The 21,280-nt window shown below is 37.7% G+C and overlaps 1 protein-coding gene across 2 annotated transcripts in view; it reads right to left on the bottom strand.

Annotated features, from left to right (window-relative positions):
* LOC122694885 (speckle type BTB/POZ protein) overlaps positions 1–21,280 on the bottom strand; it is an 83,311-nt gene that overhangs the window by 26,519 nt on the left and 35,512 nt on the right. The window contains exon 2 of one of the 2 annotated variants that reach the window (XM_043904240.1): positions 9,407–9,452. The exons of the other annotated variant lie outside the window; for it this stretch is intronic. The gene's annotated coding sequence lies outside the window, so the exon portion shown is untranslated. The remainder of the gene's footprint in view (positions 1–9,406; positions 9,453–21,280) is intronic. 2 annotated transcript variants of the gene reach the window in all.

The raw sequence follows: 21,280 nt of genomic DNA, 5'->3' as shown, positions 1-21,280 counted from the left end.
AAACAATTTTAGAAAAGAGGAGGTCTATTTGAGGGTCATGGTTTGAGAATCTTTAAGAGAAAGACAACAAGCATCAACATATACTGTTCCTGGCTTCAAACAAGTTGAAACAAGACTTCGCAAGTTCTCTAACAAGAAATTTATTTTCCAAAGCTTAGCAAACTTCCCCGTATGCTGACAACTCGGAGGCTGAACGTATCTGTTATATGCGTGCTTAGTCGCTTCAGTCTGCGGTCCTATGGACTGTAGCCTACCAGGCTCCTCTGTCCATGGATTTTCCAGGCAAGAATACTGGAGTGGGTTGCCATTTCCTTCTCCCAGGGGATTTTCCCGACCCAGGGATCCAACCCAAGTCTCTTATGTCTCCTGCAGTGGCAGCCGCGTTATTTACCACTAGAGCCAACTGGGAAGCCCTATCTGTAATATACCACCATTTATTTTCCTGTTCACTCTATTAAATCCTGACCTATGAGTCTACACCTCTTCTGAGAGTATCTTCATTCTATAAGATGAAAAAGATTGGTTATTTTTCCCTTCATTGTGAAACCATAAATCAGTAATTCGAACTGAACTCTTATGTAATCAGGATACTTCCAGGAGAGAAGATGAATTCCCCGTATAATAGAAAGAAACATCCCAATAGTTTAACCTGTGGCACACGCCAGAGACAGGCCAGAGCTAGGCTAGACGTGCTCTGCAAAATGCTACATAGACGGCTTGTGCAGCTTGCTTTCTGTCTTTCTTTTTAGTGGAAAAGGGATTCAACCCTTAAGGATTTTCTTAAAAAACTTTTTATTTTGTATTGGGGTTTAGCTGATTAACAAACAATGCTAATAAGTGATAATTTCAGGGGAAATTATCAATGCTAATAAGTGATAATTTCAGGTGAACAGCAAAGGGAATCACCCATACATATACACATATCCATTCTCCTGATAGCTTGTGCAGTTTTTAAATCTTTTATTCCTAATAAGTATTCTTCCATCTTCAATCTGATCCCATCTTCCAGAGAATTTTTTTTAAAAACAAACAATTAATACAGGCATATCACATATATGGTATCTTTATATCCATCAGTCTTAAAATTACAGGATAAAATTATGCAGATACTAGACTGAATCATTGTTTTTGTAGGCCAAAGATAGTCAAAAATTGGCAATTTCATATGGTTTAATACATAAACATGCACAAGCTAGAAGGCTGGGAATATGGCTTCTTGCCAAAGCATAGTTTTTTAGGGACTTTTTAAAAACCTGTAACTTTTTTTTTTCATGGTTTAAAGCCTGGTACAGTTTCCAAGTAAGGAAAAATCCCAATGTCGTTAACTATTTTAAACTTGAGAGACGTCTGCATTTTCCAAAACAGAAGATGCCAAAAAGACTGTTGACACACACACACAAAACTATAGAAAGACTTGGGTATATTCATTTTTAAGAAACTTTTGGGACCTCAAAGGAGTGTCTGTATTTCTTCTGTTACATATGCTCAATCATGTACAGCCCAGGAGGTAATATCTTCTTTCTCATTACCCTATAAATTACAGGTCATACTGATTTCCTCTGCTGCAAGGTTTGAATGACTTTTGAATATTTGTTATGAGTAAACTTTTTGCAGTTCAGTCTAGTCGGTGCTGTGCTTAGTCGTTCAGTCATGTCTGACTCTTTGAGACCCTATGGACTGTAGCCAGTCAGGCTCCTCTGTCCACAGGGATTCTCCAGGCAAGAATACTGGAGTGGGTTGACATGCCCTCCTAGAGCGAATCTTCCCAACTCAGGGATCAAGCCCAGGTCTCTTGCATTGCAGGTGGATTCTGTACCATCTGAGCCACCAGGGAAGCCCTCAGTGTAGTCTAACAAAACACTAAATGCACTTTTTATTTTTATTTATTTAAATGCACTTTTTAAAAAAAACTTAGAGACACTTCTTAGGGGCAATCAAGAGAGATTTCAATCAGCAAAGGAAGATGGGTTTCTCGTGTTTCACGTCAGGTACACGCTTCCTAAAATTTACAAGTTAAAGATGACTGCTTTTTTAACAAAACTGAGATATAACTGACATGTAACACTGTATTTTTTTTCTCCTTCTTTTTTTTTTTTTTCATTTATTTTTATTAGTTGGAGGCTAATTTCTTTACAATATTGTAGTGGTTTTTTTTTTTTTTTTTTCAATTCTATAACACGGAGATTTAGAATTGAGTGACTCTAAAGAGCAAGAAGAAAAAAATCAACAGCCTAACAGAAAAATAGGCAAAGAACAGCCAATGGTTTACAGACAAGTAAATATCAATGGCTCTTAAATATGTGAAAACAATTTCAACTCTCATTTATAATGGATAAATGCAGAGTAAACCACACATTAATTCACCCAGTGACTCTGCAAAGATTAAAATGTTTGATAACACCTGCCTAGGGTAAGGAGAGTATTTCTGATTGGAGTATAGACTGTTATAAACTTCACGAAGGGAAATATATATTAAAATGAATTAGAAATACAAATACCCTTTGATCTAACAGTTCCACATATAGAAATTTATCCTACTGATATATTTAATATGACAAATATAAAAGGTTTTTCAATGTGGCACTATTTGCAATCACAACAACTTAAAAAAAGGAAATAACCTGAAAGTCCATCAGCAGGGGATTGGTTAAATAAATTATGGTATAGACAATGTAATAATAATATTTATTTTAAAAAGGAATGGGGAAGCTCCTTCTATCTAAACATGCAAAAATATTTAGTGTGTGTGTATAAAATATCTCTGTAAAGCTATACAAGACTCTAGGGACACTGGCTACTTCCAAGGAAGGAAACTGGTACTTGCATGGGAAGGAGAAATTTCCATTATGTTCCCTTTTGTACTTACTGAATTTTGAACCATGTGACTATATTACCTTTTCAAATAGTGAATAAAAATATCTTAAAGAGAATTAGCAGACTGTACAATTAATTCCTCTAAGGTATAAGAGGGCTTATAAATCAGACCCTTACGAGAAACAAGACGAATTATTCAGTGGCTTCCATTGTTATCCAAATAAAATCTGCCTTTTGTCATGATGGCCAAAGCTTCAGTATATCTCTTGACCTCACCTAACACTTACTCTTCTGTCATCAGGCTTTAGTTACTCAGGCCTTTAGTTTATCTGGTGAACACATCAGGCTCTTTCCTCAGCCTGGAAAGCTCTTTCTTCCCTCATATTTTTTCACAGCTGGCTTCTTCTTATCATTTAGGTGTCCTGTCAAATGTAGTATCCACAGACAGGTCATCCCTGACCACGGGTTCAGAAGCAGTCCTTACTTATAGCCTCTTTCATCACATTACCCTGTTTACATTTTTTTTTTTTTAACTTTAAAGTTTTTATCTTGTATTGGGGATATGGTCAATTAACAACATTGTGGTAGTACCATACATATACATGCATCCATTCTCCCCCAAATCCCCTTCCCATCCAGGCTGGCACATAACATTGAGCAGAGTTGCATGTGTTATACAATAGCTTTTGTTAGTTATCCATTTTAAGCACAGCAGTGTGTAGATGACCCTCCCAAAGTCCCTAACTATCCCTTCCCCTGGCAACCATGAGTTCAATCAGACAGAGGAGAAATATCCTATGACACCCCTTACATGTGGAATCTAAAAAGAAATGATACAAATGAACTTACTTTACAAAACAAGGAAGACTCACAAATTCAGTAAACGAACTCACATTTTTTTAGTACCACTATCTGAAATTGCCTTGTTTTTATATTTTCACTTGTCTACTGTCTCTCCCACTAAGAAGTTAAAGCACAATGAGAGAACAGCATTCCCCTATGCCTAAAATGGTATCATAATAGGTATTCAATAAATATTTGTTCAATGAAATTGCTACTGACTAACTAGACTACTGTCTTTTGGGATCATATTTTTCTTTAATGAGCTCTAGTTAATAGGAGTTGCTGAATGAATAACAGCTACAGGAATCCAAGCATACTTTTAAAACAAAATATTTTAGGGACTTCCCTGGTGGTCCAGTGGTTAAGAATCTGCCTTCCAAAGCAGGGGATGAGGGTTCACTCCCTGATGGGGAACTAAGATTCCATATGTCGCAGTGCAACTAAGCCTGGGCATATACTCTGAGAAAACCATAATTTAAAATGACACATGTAAAAAATATATATATGTACAATGTACTCCACCAAATGGCCCATGTACCCCAACGTTCACTGCAGCACTATTTACAACAGCCAGGACACGGTGACTCAGATGGTCAAGAATCCGGCTGCAATGTGGGAGACCCAGGTTCAATCTCTGGGTTGGGAAGATCCCCTAGAGAAGGAACGGCAACCTACTCCATACCCCTGCCTGGAGAATCCCATGGACAGAGGAGACTGATGGACTACAGCCCATGGGGTCGCAAAGAGTCAGCCTTGACTAACATTTTCACTTTCAGGATATGGAAACAACCTAGATGTCCATCTACAGAAGAATGGATGAAGAAGATGAGGCACATATATACAATGGAATACTACTCAGCCACAACTGGGTGGCTAGTAGAAATGTGGATGGACCCAGAGTCTGTCATACAAGGTGAAGTAAGTCAGAAAGAGAAAAACATCATGTATTAATGCATATATGTGGAATCCAGAAACATGGTACTGATGAACCTATTTCCAGGGCAGGACCAGAGGCACAGACATAGAGACTGGACACGTGGACACACGGAGGTAAAAGGAGGGTGAGACGCATTGGGAGATGAAGACTGACACATACACGCTGCCATGTGTAAAACAGCTGTGGGAAGCTGCTGCGTAGCACAGGCAGTCAGCTCAGTGCTCAGTGATGGCCTAGGGGGTAAGTGGAGGGGGCGGGAGGGAGGTCCAAGAGGGAAGGGATACATGTATACATACAGCTGATGAATTTCATTGTGCTACAGAAACTAATACAGCAGTGTAAAGCAATTACATTACAAAAAACAAAACAAAACTAATGGTTCATCTTCAATGTTAAAGAACTAATTTAATACATTCCAAAACTACATTCTTCTTTGATTAAAAAAAAAAAAAAATCCAAGAAAAGTTGAGAAAAAAAGAGAAATGTGCAGGACTAAATGGGAAGTTCCTGAACCCACAACAAATAAGATAAACAAATCTTCCAGTATAAGTTAATCCTGAAAGTATCATTATAGCAGCTGTCAGAAACTCATGCTAGACCTCTCAGTTATTCCAAGTTAAATTCTATACAATAAAATTCCCATATATGGATAAAAATGAGGTAGATTATTAGCATTTACTTAGAATTGATCTATAATTCTCATGTCTGACATAGGGTTTGATTCCCTTAAAACTGACATGTAGAGAAATGATAATTAACATTAAATATATGTATGTGCAAACATGTGTATAGAAACAAACATACAGAGAGAGACACAGAGATAGACACATCCACTTTTAAAACACGTCCAGATATATTACTAAGTTTTTTCTATACCAGGCTATGATGCAGAACCTATTTTCTACCATAGTCAATATTTATCTAACCAAGAGTTCAACTGCTTGTATATTTGTTGCATATAAGGAAAACTCAGAAACAAGTATAGTATTACATATGCATGTCAATACCATTAAGGTTTTCCCAGTTTACAGATCTCTTAGGCAAGCATGGACTCTGAAATGACTGTGAGGGTTAGCTATGCTTTTGAACATAAAAAGGCTATTTTTTTCTTCTGCTCAGTGTGTTATGAGATAAGACTTTTACAGAAATAGCCTGGCTAGTAAGGCTCATCCAAAGTCAAAATGAAGATGAACAAGAAGATACATGAAAGAATTTCAAGTCATTGAAAGCAAAGGAATAAACAATAGACTGCTCCCACTGACTCCCAACCTCAGCATGTGCTGGCTGTTTACAGTCTTACTGCCCTTCCCTATAGGTTATAAATAACTACAAAGTGTCCTTGTCCCCAAGGAGACCTCAGCAGCCAGCTCAAAGGTTAAAATACAGAATAATTCTCAATCTGGATGCAACTTTTCCAGTTAGAAAAAAAAATCAAAGAGCAAAAAAATTGATTGCCAATTTAAGTTAAGGGCTAGGGAATCATTCCCTCTACCCAAAAACTATCCATTATGTAAGAGAAGTTGATATAGACATATTAGCATAATCCCCTACCTGAAAAATATGTCCAGGGAGAGCATGTGTGTGGTGCATGCTAAGTTGCTTCAGTCATATCGGACTCTTCGACCCTATGGACCCATCAGGTTCCTCGGTCCACAGGATTCTCCAGGTAAGAATACTGGAGTGGGCTGCCATGCCCTCCTCCAGGAGATCTTCCCCACCCAGGGATCGAACCCACATCTCTAATGTCTCCTGAATTGGTAAGTGAGTTCTTTACCACTAGCGTCACCTGGGAAGCCCCCCAGGGAGGGCATGCTCTGCTCCAAATGCAGAGATCTGCCCTGGAAAGAGGTAGGTGACACTCAACAGTCTTGCAGGACTTCATCTCCTTAGAACTTAAAAAGACTTCTTGGGTTTTTGTTTTGCTTTTTAATTCAGGCACAAATAACTACATCTACGTAACAACGTAAAAGAAAAAAAAAAATTCCTGTCTCCACTTGAATGGAGGATCCTGCAGAATAAACCATGAGTGCAACAAGCACAGGTTTCACAAAGTCTGGGTTCTTTCATCAGGTGATGTGCTGGTGTTGTTAATTACTAAACCCCTGCAAGGATAAAATACAAAACAAACAAACAAAAAAGCCGACTTCCTCCAACTGCTTTAAAAGAAAAAGGCAGATAGTGTTCATCAGATTAAGCTTCTCCACACATCACTTTCAAAATCCATTATTTGGGAGATGGCTAAAATAGAAAGACATGAATTCAAATCAGCAAACAAATCTGACTATAAAGGGGCTATATTTCACTTCAAAGCGGATCTCGGTTCCAAAGGAAAACACCTTTAGAAATGAAGTTATATAGGCAGAACCAAACAATCAGCAACTTTTCTCTTTTCACAAATAATAATAACAATGTGTTGATTCCACTGAATGGCTTGGGCAAAAATCTCTAGGGCCACAAAGAGCAAACTTAGGAAAAATGAAGATTTTAACACAACCCACATGTTATCAAAGACTTCTAGGTTGAGAAAATTTAGTCTAAAACAAGAGCTGGAACAGAATTTTAAAAAAGAAGAAGGAAGAGGAAGAAGAGGTACAAAACCTTATGGTTAAGAGACTATTATATAATTATATGCCCAAAGCTTTTTTGAGATTTGAGAAGTTACAGTTTTTCACCTTCTCCCCTCAACTACAACTATGAAGAATCTTATAAACTCAAACAGCAAATAGATGAGTGGCTTGGCCTTAATACAATTTAAGCATGTCCAATCCGTAATGAATTAAAAAACTAAAGAGTCATTTTATGAAACAAATAGGCAGAGGTTGCATAACCTCACAGGGTCCTCTGGCTTTTATAGAAGCCAAATTCAACAAGCAGTTCTCTTTGCCCACCAATGTTTTAGTCAAAACATTTAAAAATATTTCTTGCTAACACAATCTTGCTAGAGAAGGGGCCAAAGAATGCACACCAAAGAAGAAATTCTAAACTGCCCTTAGGGTATACAATTTGGGATAAATTCATTAATTCAGAAGCTGAAAAGACCCACCTGCTCCAGAGGATTTGGTCTACTACAAGGGCAACCAATTCTCTTCAGCATTTACTACTACATACTATCTAGCACTGCAGACAATGACCGCAGTCATGAAATTAAAGGATACTTGCTCTTTGGGAGGACAGCTATGACAAGCCTACACAGTGTATTAAAAAACAGAGACATCACTTTGCCAACAAACATCCACATAGCAAAGCTATTTAATCATGTACAGATGTGAGAGCTGGACCATAAAGAAGGCTGAACACCAAAGAATTGATGCTTTGGAACTGTGGTGCCAGAGAAGACTCTTGAGAGTCCCTTGATGTCCCCCCAAGGACATCAAACCAGCCAATCCTAAAGGAAATCAACTCTCAATATTCATTGGAAGGACTGATGCTGACACTCTAATACTTTGGCCACCTGATGCAAAGAGCCAACTTCTTGGAAAAGATTCTGATATTGAGAAAGATTTAAGGAAAAAGGAGAAGGGGATGGCAGAGAACATGATGGTTAAATAGCCATCACCAACTCAATGGACATGAATCTGAACAAACTCCAGGAGATAACAAAGGACAAGGAAGCCTGGTGTGCTACATACAGTCCATGAGTTTGCAGAGTTGGACACGACTTAGCAACTGAACAACTACTATCTAGTAGTATAGAATTCAGTATTCTCTGGAAACTTTTTATGAGAGACATCTAGACCTCTCTGTAACTACAAAAGAGATACTGAGGTATACGTATGCTTTAATTTTCTTCAAGTGTGGTATTAAGTAGAGAAATCTGATGGATCCATGTTCCCTACCTAAAACCACCTGCAAAAAATAAATTCTCCTTTCTAAAGTTCTTAAAAATAAGCCAATTTCTGTGGTAATGGTAAGGTTTTAACTAAACTAAATAGGACAAAGGATGAGCAGGAAGTTCTCGGTTTGAAGTGTTCATTCCAAAATTCATGACGCAAGGAAAAAGTAAAACCACACAGGCAGACAAAACAGGTCAAAGTTAAAATGTCTGTCTGAACACAATTTCCTGGCTCCTGATGATTTGGCAGAATCAAAAAGATTAAACTGCAATAACACTTATTTTATCCAATAAAACTGTATAAAAACATACATAAACATTTGAGGTAAGAATCTCATGCCACAAGCAAAATTTTCAAGATGGTCGCTAGAATGGTAGAAATATCTAAGTTACACATAGAGAGATGAGTTTTAAAGTACATACACAAAGACAATTTGCTCAAAATCAAACTTCTTATATATAGAGTAAAATGAAGCCCATGAATTGCTTTAAGGTATCTCCCTTTTATAAGCTATAATTCAAATTTCTCTGAAGATCTTTTCTAGGGAGAAAAATAATCTTACTCTAAAAATGTCCAGATCATGTATTATCAACCATTAATTAAAATTTTAAATCCAAACATCTTTTCTCATCTCCATAATTAGTGTAAAACCTTACCCTATATATAGCAGTTACCAGAGAAGACCTGAATAAATAACTCTGGTTTACTCCAGGAAAGAATATTTAGAATAAAACCTCTTTTGAAACCAGTTATGAAAAATGTTTAACACTTATTGTAATGCTCATTAAAAAAAAAAAAACTTACATGCTCACCTTGTATGACTTCCACCTTTACATACTATTTGCACTGAAATGAGATAGTAGATTGCACTCAAGATGTGTATCTTTTACAGTCATGATAAATACTTCTATGCATTTCATTCCACTTCTGTCCTCATGATCTTAAACTATGTTTAAAATAAAACTATGTAAAAACTCACCAAGTCAGTAGGAAGACTCTAATTTGTCTTGTCTAACAGGAAATCTCTGTGGGAAATAGAGATGATGAATCAGACCTACGATTCTGAATCTCATACAAGTCTTTACTTACTTAGGCTATTCTGAAAAGAGAAAATTTTACAAAAGCAAGTGATACATTAGCTAGGATTTACTAGTCAAAAATTACCATTCTTGTATCTCATCACTAGTTCTGAGTGCTCTAGCTTCTAGTCATCTCTCAAAAAGATTATACTTAGAAATTAAAGTCAGAAAAATTCAAGTTAATTCTTCTAATGAACTGGCCTATGAATACAGCAATAATGAAATAGGTGGCTTGCCCCATGTCAACATTTATAAGAGCAATCATTTATAAAAGCAATTATAAAAGCAATCATTTTTTGCCAGCAACTTCACAAACTGCTGAAAGAATTACTATCAAGTTTTTATGTAAAATACCCTTTATAAAAAGTGCTCTGTGGATCAATTACACTGAAGCAAGATGCATTTAAATAAAGCTATGGAAAAAAAAATAATAAAAAAAAAATAAAATAAAAATAAAAATAAACAAAGCTATGCATCCTATGGTTTTAATAAACAGCTGCTACACTGAGGTTGCTATTGAAGACCGGTGAGATATCTTAGCTAACCACCACCACCACCACCCTAAATAATCTACCATATCCTACAAAGTCACTCAAAATCAGGGATAAAAATGGTTCCTAGGCTTCTGGGAACATAAGCAAGGCAGAAAATTCTGGTGCTATCTTCCTTTTTATGAGAAAAGGAAATACTGCATACATTGTGGGTGATTCCTAAAAAACAGAATCTTTTCCTGAAAATGTAAATGCTATCTTTAACTGCTACCCTGGTACAAACAAGCTCCTCTTATTTTGGTTAACCAAGTCTAGTTACTATCAGCAGTTGATTTGAGCCCTCACCAAAAACCATACTAAACTACTGAATCTAAAAGAGGACAAGTCATGACTAGAAGATTTAAAATAGCAAGAGTCAGGTCAAATTCATCTAGCAGATATTTACTGAACACCAACTGTGTTTAAGGTTTTGGTTTCTCAGTTAATTAGAATGCACACTTTTAGGCCTAGTGGACAGGCAAAATTTAAGAGTCTGACAATAGTGATAAGGACTAGAAGGAACAGGAACACTTTCACCCTGTTCTGTGTGTAGAAAGACAAATTAGTACAACCATTTTAGAAATCAAGTTTATTCTTGCACCACCTGGGAAGCCCCTAACTAAAGATCCAACAATTCCACCCCCAAATATGGCCCAGAGAAAGTCCTGCACATGTCCATCAGCACACATAAATGAGAACATTCACAGCAGCAATGCTACTAACAACTAAAAATGTCAACAGAACACTGCACAAACTGTGATACGTTCATGACAGCAATACATATATGGCAATTAAATTATGGTTCTACATAACAACACAGATGAACTTTACAAACATATAGTTAGGTTCTGAAAGAAGACATAAAAGAACACATGTGGTATTATTCCATTTAATTATATAAAGTTCAAAAACAGACAAAACTAAGTTATATTGGTCTGCAATGAATCGTACTTGGTGAAATCACAAAGAAGAATCTACTACTACAAATGTCAGATCAGTGATACCTCTGAGCAGTGGTAGGGGCTAGGATCTAGATGGGGCTATGATCTACAACACAACAAGCTTCTTCTGGGTGCCAGCAATGGTATTTATAGGTATAAATGGTGGTTATACAAGGCATTAAAATAAAATAAGAGTACATATGGTATGCATATATCTTCTCCAATGTCTAAGGGTGAATACACGGTCTTCCACAGAATACATCCTTGACTTTTTTTGCAAGATAACTCAGGATAAGAACTCGGTAATAAAGCAGGGCCACCCAGGAATGAATATCAATAGACAGGCTTTCCTATTATACTTCCTTTCTCTGAATTTAAATGTAATACTTAAGATTTGTATTTCTGGGAAATTTTAAGTACTGGCACAAATGTTTAAATTTTTGTATGACTGCTCACCAGGAGCCATTAGTTAATACCTGAATTATAAGAAACAAAAAAAAAACTTTTGAACCTAAGTATTTTTTGCCATTACCTTTTTAGTTTAATCATGGATGAAACCTCCAATGACTTCCATCTCACTATGAATAAAAGCCAAAGTCCTTACAATAACTGCAAAGGCCCTGCACAATCTGGACCTCATTACCTCTCTTGCCTCATCTCCAATTATGTCCTCTGGAGCTCTGTGTGTTCCAGCCACACTGCTCGTCTCTGCTGCTGTTTCTCAGACAGAGTACGCTCGTTCCTGCCTTAGGGCTTTGTACTTGCCCTTTATCCTACCTGGATAACTCTTTCCCCAGATATTCTCTTGGCACACAACCTCACCATTGTGGGGCTTTCCCTAATAATCACCAGCTCTGTGAGGCCTTCCCTGACACCTTTAAAGATGTCATCCCCTGCCCCCACAGCCACAGTCTTATTTTTCCTTCATTTTTTTCTATAGCACAGAAAGTCATCTACTATACTTTACCTGAGATGTAAGAACGCAGATATCTGTTTTGTTGCTATACCCAGACAGTGTCTGGCACATGGAAAATCAGAAATAAATACTTATTTAATAAATGATTGAATTAATCTGCTCTTTAGATTTCTATCCTTGAAAGATTAGACAGTAACATTACACATTTGAAAAAAAGGTGGTTTCCCCTCTCTATAAATCAAATTTATTAACAAAGTTTTACTAACAAGATTCAGATTTCTGCTCTTATCACTACTGACTTACAGATAAATAAAAAGTCGATATGAACGAAATTGTATCTTCCCCTAAAACAAATGTGCACGGCAAGTTTTAATGATGACAATGCTGGGAAAGCCCAGGGAGACAAGAGCTCTCCTGTACTGCTGGTGCAGAAGGAAGTCGCCGTAACCACTAAGGGAACTACTCAACCAGATGTGGCATGAAGACTGAGGGATTGCTTCCTTTAGTTATACTTTCTACTATTTTAAAGTTGTTGTTGTTTTTTTTTTTAGTGAGCATATTTTCATAAAATCAAGAAAAAAGGTGCTTTAAATAAGAATTATGCAAACAAAATATAATTCAAGAAGAAGATTCTTTATATTTTGATGCCTACAGAAACAGTAAAGTCTTCTATTACGGATCCAGATGAACTATCCCAAGATGGTAACTACGGTTAAAAGAAAAAATTATTTTTGACTTAGGAACTAAAACTTTTTATAGCAGAGTTTCTAGAGTGGAAGGAAAAACAAAACTTCATGGTGCTGGTGTTCCACATAAGAACATATTTTTATTCTAAAGAAAGATTTAAAATAGAAGCATTTCTCTGTAGCATAAAACATGGGACTGATGTGATCAAGAGCAGGTAAGGAACTCAATTCAAACTTGGTGATTACAAAATAAGGAAGGTATAATTCACTGAACAAAACTGCCTACTGGGTGATCATACAGATACTTCTGAACATACAGATAGAGCTTATACTTTCAGTGGAACATTTCACCTACAATCAAGTCAGAATAAGCCTAGATCCAAAGGTTACTTTCCAACCACAACAACTTGTGACTTGACTATTTCTTAAGGACATAAACAAATCTGGAAGAAAATACACAGGAACCTGATATTCTAGTTATATTTATTACTAACATTTCCATTTTAAGGTCTTATCAACTGCTTTTAAACATACTTAGCACATAAATTCTTAAAGACTATATTGTGTCTTTAGACATACATTATGTCTTAAAGACATAAAGTTGATATATTCAAGAAAGGAAGTCCTACTCAAACACTTCAGCAGGCAGTAGGGGTGGGGGGAGTGTATCAGTAGAGAAGAGAACCGGTTTTCCTTTATAACACTTTAGCATTCCAAGTGCTCAAAGCTCTGAACAGGAATCCACCTTTTAAAATTGGGGGGGGGGGGGGGCATGCAACATAAAAATTAAAAATACACCCAACCTCACAATAATGACTAAAGTATAGTGGATTAATGGAGAAGGAAATGGCAACCCACTCCAGTATTCTTGCCTGGGAAATTCCACGGACAGAGGAGTCTAGCGGGCTACAGGCCATGTGGACACGACTGAGCACGCACCCCACAGTGGATTAAAGATTCCAGAAAAAGATACAAGTGAAACACTGGTCACTGAATCATATTGTTAGGGGAAGCACACTGATTGAAACTGCCCACCCTGGCCAGGCACCATAGTAACCATTTGCATGAGTTGTTTTATGGCAGGAGATCCTGATAAGGAATACGGAACTAATAGGCCACCACCAGCCGGAAGAGTTCGGGAAAGATCGAGAGGAGACACTACCTGTCCGTCCACTTCCCAGAATCCCTCTTGCTAGCATCCATCTTGGCTGAGCGATGTGTGTGCCACCAGGAAAGACTGTGAATTAGAATGATTGGCCAAAGACCACCCGGAAACTAATCCCATCACCATAAAACCCAAGACTGCGAGCCACGCGGCAGAGCAGTTCTCCTGGGTTCCCTTACCTACTGCTCTCCACCCGGGTGCCCTTTCCCAATAAAATCTCTTGCTTTGTCAGCATGTGTCTCCTCGGACAATTCATTTCCGAGTGTTAGACAAGAGCCCAGTTTCGGGCCCTGGAAGGGGTCCCCCTTCCTGCAACAAATGGTGACCACGAAGGGACATCTTCTTCGCTGAGACTGACATCCTGACCACTCGGGGTACTCAGGGGCCAGCTTGCCTGCCAATGGACCAGACCCAGCGGCCGCAACTGGGACCCTTTTGTCCCTGGTCTCCTCCTGATGCGGACAACTGGCCAGAGTGCCCCAACCGGTAAGGAACAAGAGACTTTATTGACCTCCCTCCCCTTCCCTCTCTCTTTCCTCTCCTTAGCCCTTCCTATCCTTCCCGTTTTTCTAGTCCCCCGGTCCTGGACGCAGGAATCTGGTCGAAGGGCCTCAGCTTGAGCTGAGGATTGGAGACTGATCACCTCCTCTTGGCAGAGAACTCGAATTTTCTGGTCTGGTTTCTGGTAGGGCCGAGTTCCAGTCCTCCCTTTTCTGGAAGCCCAGGGAAAAGTCCCGTAACGCCTGGGTGTCTGCAGGTGGCAGGAGACGTCTGTAAGGCCACCCCTTTTGCCCCCCTTTCCCACCTCCTCCCCCTTCTTTCAACCTGGCTTCCTTTCCTCCTTTTGAAATCTTTGAAGACATCTGAAGTTTTGTGTCTCTATAAAAGGTTTTCTGAGAGACTGTATTCTTGTATTTAAGAGAGTGTCTGATGAGGACTGCCAGGTTTATATGTGTGTTTTAACTCTGTTCTGTGTTGTGATTTGTGATGGCCATTTTGCTTTGTCTGGCCACCATTTAGACCTGCCACCATTTTGTTAGAGCTTGATTTTCTTTCCCTGTGCCTTGAGACCAGGGCTCTCAGGAACACTTATCTAGACCATCTCTAACTCCTGAGACTGAGAAAAAAAAGAAAAAAGCCTTTAAAAATGTTATTTATTTCAGCTTTTTTTTATAAACTAGTAAATTTTATATTGTAATATCTAATTCATGACCAAACTTAGAAAATGAAGCTAGATCTTAGAGTGTGTCTGTCTAAATATGTCTTGGTATGTTTTTGTCTCTGGGTAATATTTTTAGGTTAATTTGTAAATGAGCTCTATTTAATTGGCTTTGAAAAGGTAAGCGCTTACAAATCAAATAATTCTAAATTAAACAATAAATTCCAGGTTCAGGTGAACTGGGAAATATTCAGTATTAAATACCTGATATTAATGTTTTTTGTTGACCTATCTAATATAGACATGTCTTAGAGTAATTAACATCAAGTAGAATATTTTCATTGTACCTAGGTTTAATATAAGTTAAATATTATACCTATTATAAGTTTGTCAACAAAGAAATTACCTCGAGTGAAAAAACTTCTAAAAAATGTAAATGAGGTATGAGTTTATATATAAACTCTATTAAGAATAATTATTCTTTAAAAATATCTGTCTACAATAGTCTCCCCAGATTGGCGTAACTTGAATTTCTAAGGGTTGTGCTAAACTAAGTATTGAAAGTCTATTAAATAATTAGGTCATTTCCAAATGAAATAAGATTTTGAAACACTTACTACTAAACACTGATTTCTTTTTACAGAAAAACTAAAGAGATTTGGGACTATAAATGAATAATGTTTGATGCCATCCTAAAATGTTTTAAAAAAGCAAGGGTTTTAGAAATTATCACTGGTATTTATGCTCACCAATCTATAAAATGCTAATATAAAAGTTAGCTCTTGGCTGCTAAAGGAAAGCAGGAAGTGTGCTTTCAGTAAAAAAAAAGTAAAAAAATACTAAAAAGAGTTATGCATGATCAAGATTTTCTAAAATTAGATTACAATTAGTTAAATAAATAGATTTTGTTTAAAATGACACGGTCATAAGAAAACTGGTTAGAGCTAATTAGGTCCAAGATGGTGGAGCTGACTTTCACTAGACCTTGAGCCTTGGTATTTGCGCCCATTGTGACATATCAACAAGCTAAATGATACACCCATCAACATTGACTGAATCTGACCAAATGTTCTAAAGCTTTTAATTGATCTTTTTGATAAAACTTCCTAAATTGAATTCTTTTGAAGTTTCTTTGACATCTAGCTAACTTTGGGGTGTTTCAGAGGGCCCCTGAAACATCCCAAAGAGAGATATTAAACTGTTTATTTGGTTGATTAAATTACATGAAAAAGATTATCAAATGAGTAATAAATCCGCTCATGTTATAATGTATAAAAAGTTACTAATACAGATATCCTAGAAATATAGAGTTCTTAACATTTTGATATGTCTTGGTATTCTGATGAAAAACCTGATGACTTCACAAAAGTTAACAAAGGACTGAATGAACCAGCGAATATGCTTATAACTTTTATGGTTTCTATCTGAGAAATTACAGGTTTAAATTGTGTGTTTTCCGGGAACAGAAAAAAACCTTCCTCTTAAACTAATTATAAAAATAATTTGGTAAAATTACACATTATAAACAAGACAATTGTATTTTCTATCTGACTCCTCCAGAAATTTAAAACTCTTAAGTTTCCAGTAAGTTTATCAAATGAGCTAAAAAGGTTATCTCACTAACAGGTACAAAAATCTCAAGGAATTTTTGAGACCTTAAAAGAAAAGAGTTCACCTAGATTTGTTAGGCAAAATCTGTGATAAGCCTTTGGTGTGAGTTTCCCAGTCCTGTTTTATATTAAAAGTTCAGTCTGAGATCCTATAAGTGTTTCAGCAAAATAAAAAGTCTATGATCAATTCTGTTATGTGATATTAATGTAAAAGTTTGTTTCTGAAGCTTGTCTCAGTAATCTATCTTTGGACGAAGATCAGATGCCTCATGACCTGCAACCAGGACTGAAAAAAGACATAATTTAAGAGACTGTCTCCAACCTGGATGGAAAGACTTCTTATCAGGTACTCTTAACTAGCTCATACAGAATAAAACTGAAGGGAAATTAACTCTTAGATTAATTCCCATTTCCAAAGGCCCCTACACTGGATTGGTCTATAGAGAAGACAGCTGACCTGATCTCACCTTAAAATGATGCTCAAACAAGAAAAACTACAGTACACCAGGATGAGAAGACAACGACATCAGAGGTAGACAGCTTGTCCAAGATACCGGACCTGATTCGTATGATTGTTTATAGTGTTCTCTTGACTTCTTAGACCTTTGTATATAAATCAAATGCTTTTCTATCATAGGCCTGATACTATGCTAGTTTTAAAAATCAATCCAATTGTTGGGTTTGTGGCCAATTATATGTGTCTAGCTCTGGGTTACCTTGGTAAATTTCTCTACTACAAGACTCTAACTGGTTGGCCCTGAAGAAATTTACTTGGAAAAATTATAGTCATATTCAGGTTACTATGATACTACCAGATGGGATCCCCTTACTGGGCCAATTAATAATGCCTACTCTGACTCTGGCTATAAATTTGAGCCTTTTTCTATTCCTCAAGCTCAATCAGAGCAACAAAAAAAGGTTTTAACAAAAGAAAAAGAAATCTCCCACAATTATGAGATAGATTTATATAGATAACACTAGGCTATGGTAATTTAGGTTTAAAGTCTCCTCTGTGTTAAAAACAATTAAATCATACTAAAGATAATCAGTCTAGTAACACTAGAAAACTGGGCTGTGTGCCTTATAGATGGTGGTGCCAATGTATAATTTCCCTGAAAGATAAAAGATTCGTACAGAGTAGACTAAGTCAGACGACCTGAGATACACTGGGCTACATCTTATAGAAGCTCTTAGGTCTTACTTGTGACTTGACTAATACTGCTGGCTACGTTCTTTGTATTTCACCTGTTTTACAGAATTGCTGTTTCTTACAGTGCCAGATGTGTGACTGAGGCCTCTGATAGAATAATATATAGTTCCTTATGAAATCGATGATGATGACAGTGTAACTCTAGATATGAGAAAAAGCAACAAGAGGGAATGTTTTCCTGGACCAAGAGGCTAGTAAGACAGGTGGTCCAGAGAATTTTAGATACTGTTTTATGGCCTAATCCAGTAACAGCACATTGAGAGGCCGGTCGACAAAATCTTTGCCAAACCTGAGAATGGACATTCTCAGCACCATGGGATAAAATGGTCATGAAATGCCCCCCTCAAAGTCGTGGTCAAGTTTGTGAGCAAAAAGGGGCTTTGCCAACTGAAGATTGACACTTGCCATCTACATCTACAGCGGTTCTATCATGGCCACTGCAACTGCTGACTTCCAACGGCCCTGAAAGGAGTTCAGGGTGAAGATCAAGAATGAGGTGTTCTGTGCTCTGGGAAAAACTGGCAGAACAGGCCTTCAGAGAGTTAGGTCTTTTCAAGAGATTTTATGAGTCCCAATTCTTGCATCTTCTCATACCTAGAGAAACACTGACATCATTAATGGTGCCATCTGCTTTGGATATTAAAGAAAAAATTTTACAATTAAAAGTCAAAATAGAGTACTCAGCTATGGTTCAGACATCCTGGGAAATAACCAGGTGTTACTATGGGTGTAATTTCAGATTAGACATTGTATTGCTAAACACTTGAGTTTTCTGAGTCGTGTCAGGCTTAGATGCCACCATTCTCAAAACAATGTCTGCTGGAAGCTAGTAACTTCTACCTTACTTTTTATAAAACTAGGCAACTGGCCATCTGGCTACAAGTCTCCCTGAAGTGCCAGGTCCAGACTGGATTTCAGGTCTATTCTTCTAAAAGAAAGAGATTTACTTTGTCTATTAAAACTCCAGTTATCCCTTCTCTAGCTACTACTAACTGGGTATGTTACAACAAAATGGCAGACCAAGGGATTGAGATTTTAATCATACAAGGCTCAGATCTAAGACTTGGAACTCAGGAATACTTCCAATTCAGTGTCTCTTCTCCAAGCTGAGGCGGTCCTATGCCCCATTTTGACAAAAAGTTATCACAGTCATAGTTGCCCTGTTCCCTAAATAAAACTGAACAGGACTCTGCGGGGTGGCGACTCTGGAGTACAGATCTGCTGTACTGTAAAATATAGGCTTTATTCAGCCTCCTTGACCTTCCCTGAGTTCCAAAGGGTAGATTCAAAGAATTGCCAATCAGAGAAGGAAAAAAATACAGAAACAGAGGGGAAACAATCAAATGGTGGTACAGCCTTGAGACAGGTCCTGGTTCCTACTCAAAAAAAAAAAAAAAAAATGCATAACAATGTCTTTTGAGTTCTTCTACAGAACTAGAGCCCCCACCCAGGTGGAAGATGGTAACTTCAGACTAAACATAAGATTCTTAGAACACAGCTCTGTTGCTTGACCACCAGCCAATCATCCCAGCAGTGCCTCCTGTTTCTGGGGACCAGTGATGACCATCCTGTTAGGTGTCCTGTTTGGCCCCTGTCTATTTTACCTCTGAGAGGCGCTGACAGTTTCAAACTAAGTTGCTGTTATTACAAGAGTAAAAGCTGGTTTCAGATATAAAACACCCCAACTTAGGTCAGGTATAGAGAGACTTCTGCTCTGCTAGGCAGGCCTATGCCCAGGCACAGCAGGAAGAAGTTACAGAAGAAAGAGACCTCCGCCCCAATTCCCAAGAAGCATCTTGAGTATGAAGTCTCTCAGTGGGGAGTTGTTAGGGGAAGCACACTGATTGAAACCGCCCACCCTGGCCAGGCACCATAGTAACCATTTGCATGAGTTGTTTTATGGCAGGAGATCCTGATAAGGAATACGGAACTAATAGGCCACCACCAGCCGGAAGAGTTCGGGAAAGATCGAGAGGAGACACTACCTGTCCGTCCACTTCCCAGAATCCCTCTTGCTAGCATCCATCTTGGCTGAGCGATGTGTGTGCCACCAGGAAAGACTGTGAATTAGAATGATTGGCCAAAGACCACCCGGAAACTAATCCCATCACCATAAAACCCAAGACTGCGAGCCACGCGGCAGAGCAGTTCTCCTGGGTTCCCTTACCTACTGCTCTCCACCCGGGTGCCCTTTCCCAATAAAATCTCTTGCTTTGTCAGCATGTGTCTCCTCGGACAATTCATTTCCGAGTGTTAGACAAGAGCCCAGTTTCGGGCCCTGGAAGGGGTCCCCCTTCCTGCAACAATATGATTCCTAAACAAAATCTACCTGTAATAGTTCTAAGGTAAAGGCTTACACTTTTAAAATGTTTACTTTGGCTAAGAATGCTACAAGAAACTCTTTTGTAAGTATCAGCTACATTTGGATCATGCTGAATTTATAAGACAATACAAGAACTGCATGAACTGGATTGGAGATCACTAACTACTACATTTAATGGGTGAGACGTATTCTACTAGTCCTACATGTAATGGGTGAGACATATTCTAGGAGTTAAAAAGTAATAAAACATATAATGGAGAAAGGGAAAAGGTGAGTAGTCAATAATGTATATGAAAATCAGCTACTGGATATGAAACAATAAAAATACAAAACATTAAATGCAAAGGTTGCCATATTTATCAGAGTCCAGAGAGAATCCATAGGAAAAGAACATTTCAGAGCCTCTGGTCTTAGTAAAAGAAAACTGGCAAAATGGGAGAATTAAAATAAGATATTTTGGACAAAAATCAAACCAAAAAAGCAGTAACAAGGAAGGAGGAGGAAAAAACCATGTTCAATGAAGTTTTGTCTGTAATGGCAAAAAGAAAAATGGAAACGATTTAAATATCCATCATGGAGGTTTGGGGATTTGGTAAACTGAAATATTCATACAGAAGGGTAAAAAGCTAAAACGAGGGACCTAGATCTATGTGGATCCACGTAGATCTTGAAAAAATAGAATAAATGAAAAAAGTGACTGTGACAAAATTTATACATTCACACACACACCCTGTATTGGATGGTCACGAAATTCATGGTCAGAGATTAGAGACTGTCTCTTGGGAGTGAGGTGGGGAAAAGAAACTGAGAAAGTCAATCAGGAGGACTTCAACTGAAGGTGTCACAATCTCTTTACTTCTTGTTAGGCTTTTAAAAAAAATTTTTTTTCCAAAAACAATGAATTCAGAGGGAACAGTAGGTTAAAAAAGCTTTTTTTATTTTTTAATCAACATAAAAAAAATCAACATCAGAGCAATATATTAAATACACAATAACACAGTCTGAACCAAACCAAAAAAGCCAATGAATTCAGTCCAGATCTTCTCAATAATAAAAAACTTAGCTCTTGCTTAAATAGTGCCCCCAGTTAATGGGAACAGAGCACCAGGGTTACTTAAGCAGAGGGAGTAAAGGGACTGACTTCATACTTCAGTAAGAATAACACGCACAGTAACCTAGCACATGCTCAGTCAGTTCTCACGTTTCCACAGAGCACTTTCTCCTTCCTCTTCAT

The sequence above is a fragment of the Cervus elaphus genome, chromosome 5 (genome assembly GCF_910594005.1).
Source record: "Cervus elaphus chromosome 5, mCerEla1.1, whole genome shotgun sequence".
Taxonomy (NCBI): domain Eukaryota; kingdom Metazoa; phylum Chordata; class Mammalia; order Artiodactyla; family Cervidae; genus Cervus; species Cervus elaphus.
The sequence above is the reverse complement of the archived record's forward strand: the minus strand, read 5'-3'. Positions and strand labels throughout refer to the sequence as shown.